We start from the raw sequence: 2702 nt of genomic DNA on the forward strand, positions 1-2702 counted from the left end.
AGACAAAAAAAATTAGTGGATTAAATGATTACGCATGTAAACCACCTGCTACAGAATCCAGTGGTTTTATATTGTTGGCTACTAGATGAACCTCTGAATGCAATATCTATTAAACCACTACAAGATTATAAATGCTTTAGTGTTTTCGCTAATAACTTGGCAGCTACTCAAATTAGTGGCTTTACCTATTATGTGACAACTGTTGGTCAACTAGACATACTAGTAGCTTTAGACATGGCGACCAACTAACCATTGCAAACTTGTTGCTTTAAACATAAACAACACCCTCTTACGCCACTACGTCCGGGCAACTAACATTAAATGCATAAAGTGATACGCAACTAAAGATTTGAATAGGCCACTACCATTGGTCAAGTAGCCTTTGGTCAATTTTTTTGTAGTGATGGATTTCCTATGAAGTTCTTTATTGTTTGTTGGGAATTCATAAAAGAAGATTTGATGAAGGTTTTGCATTGCACGGTCTAACCTTTAAGGACACCAATATGTGCAGTGCACGGTCTAACCGACCTTGTTTACTCAAAAATGAAATCATTGCAACTTCTCAAGGACATTTGCCTTTTATTGATAAGAATGAGATGTATTACATGCTAGGTAATATGGAAGATGAAGTAAGGATACTTTATTACCATTGATCTTGGATAAAAAGAAGTATTGCTAATTCATACTAATTAAGCTCTTTTAGGTGGTTTATGGCATCTAGATATACACCCATCCTTTTCCTTGGCACATCCTTGGTACATGTCTTTTTCGTAAACGCAACACCAACATTTTCCTATATCGCATTTTCTTGGGACGCATCCTGAAAAATAAACATTACTGTTCCCTGAAGTAATGATTTCTCCCATCTCTGATATGTCTCTACTTGCTATACAAAAGGAAAAACAAATAATAATCATTAGTCACTTTTGACGATGACAGCAATCATACTTTTTCGATATCATTTCTCAAAAACATAATGATCAAACCAATTGAATCATCTTATAACAAAATACCTTGGCTGAGGGATAATAGAGTCGTGAGAAGAAGTAAAACAAGACCCAAATGCTTGATATTAGAAGTGGCCATTGCAAAAAAGAAGAAGATGATTAGCTGTTTTTTTCTTAGTCAAGGTAAATAATAGATGTACCTTTGCAGTAGTGTGAGATCATCTATTTATAACATTTATAAACATAATCAATAAGAAAAAGATTGTGACAATCCCTTAGCATTTATTAGAAAGATTTTCCCTGTGATAAGAACTGATGAGAGAAATTTGTTTTGGTCCAATATCAATATTTGAATCTTACTCCCTCTATTTATGGAATATCACACTACAAGAAAATAAGTCATCGGCGACGAAAATCCGAGCGACACATTCAATTTGGTCGCTAAAGATAATTTACACCGACCATTTAAATTTTGGTCGCTAAAAAAACACTTTTGCGGCCTAACTAGAATATGGTAGCTGAACTGGTCTAATCAGGTCGCTAAATTTTTAAATAGGCGACCGAAACACAAGATGTAGCTAAACTTTTGTAAACGCGACCAAATTTGGTGTCGACGGTAAAAATGCATTTTTTCGACAATATAAATTATCGCTAAACAAGTTTTAAAGTAACTGCAAAGTATTACGTGGTGGACCAAGGAGAGACGTGCAGGAGTTGGTTACAAAGGTGAATATCATCCGTAGATTTTTTTGACTTCTGTCTAATCCTACGATACAGAACTGGTCTGTTCATAGAAAAATTATAGAAATGCCCTTTCTTTTTTGTTTTCTTTCTCAAATGGCCGCTCTGTGGTTATGTTTATATCCAGTATTCTCTCTCAATCGTTAAGAGAAACTTCATTTTCTTCTTTGATTGCTTCGGTTTATCTAGTATTAGTTTACTTCTCATCTTATAATTCATAATTGTACAATTTGTACGGGTTGATTACACTGATGTCATCGTCAAAGATTTAAATTTTGAAGGATAAAGAGGATAGTAGAATCATAGATTCAGAGTCTTAGAGAGATTATAGGAGAACGAAATTAAGAGGATTCGATGAAGATGGGTTCAAAGATATTGTTTTCCGTGTTAATTTTATCAAAGGTTTGTGTTTATAATTGTTTGTTTTTCTTACATAACAATATCTTTGACATTCCATGATCTCTTTTTTGTTAATTCAGGTGATCAGTGACATCAGTACGCAGGTAAAAAAAACCTCTAAGATGCTAGCTGAGACAAATCGGATGAATCTTAGAAATTTGGTGTGGGTAAGCAATTGGAACATCAATGGGTGACCAATATGATCTGATTGCTCTGATATTTGGAAGGTTAAAATCGAAGGTTGAAGATTGGAATTGAACATCCGCTTATTTACTGTTGTATTTTGAATCTACTGAAGCACCATTAGGATTTTTTTTTTCAAGTTTTTTTGCACTTACAAGTGTATACATATTAAACAATTGTGTCAAGAGTGAAAATTTGCTCTCTTCTAAGTTTTGTTTCCGTACGCTGATAATGCCATCATGTAAAGAAAACAAGATTCAACTATTAAACTCTTATTTTCCATTCATCTTCTTAATGTTCATGTTTGATAATAAACTTTGGATCAAACAATTTTCATGATAAAAAATGTGTACAATCTTTTATGGGCACAAAAATAAGGTTGGAGCTGTGAAAATGGCGTCACTAACTCAAAATATTTTTTTCTCTGCAAAA

General features: G+C 33.5%; 1 long non-coding RNA gene across 1 annotated transcript; it reads right to left on the reverse strand.

Annotated features, from left to right (window-relative positions):
- Positions 1–559: 559 nt before the first annotated feature.
- LOC113293638 lies at positions 560–1141 on the reverse strand. Its single transcript, XR_003332417.1, has 2 exons — positions 1014–1141; positions 560–886 (listed from the first exon to the last, which is right to left on the reverse strand). It is a non-coding gene; the product is annotated as an uncharacterized LOC113293638 (long non-coding RNA).
- Between the last annotated feature and the right edge of the window lie 1561 nt (positions 1142–2702).

Source organism: Papaver somniferum, chromosome 7 (genome assembly GCF_003573695.1).
Source record: "Papaver somniferum cultivar HN1 chromosome 7, ASM357369v1, whole genome shotgun sequence".
In the NCBI taxonomy this organism is placed as follows: Eukaryota; Viridiplantae; Streptophyta; class Magnoliopsida; order Ranunculales; family Papaveraceae; genus Papaver; species Papaver somniferum.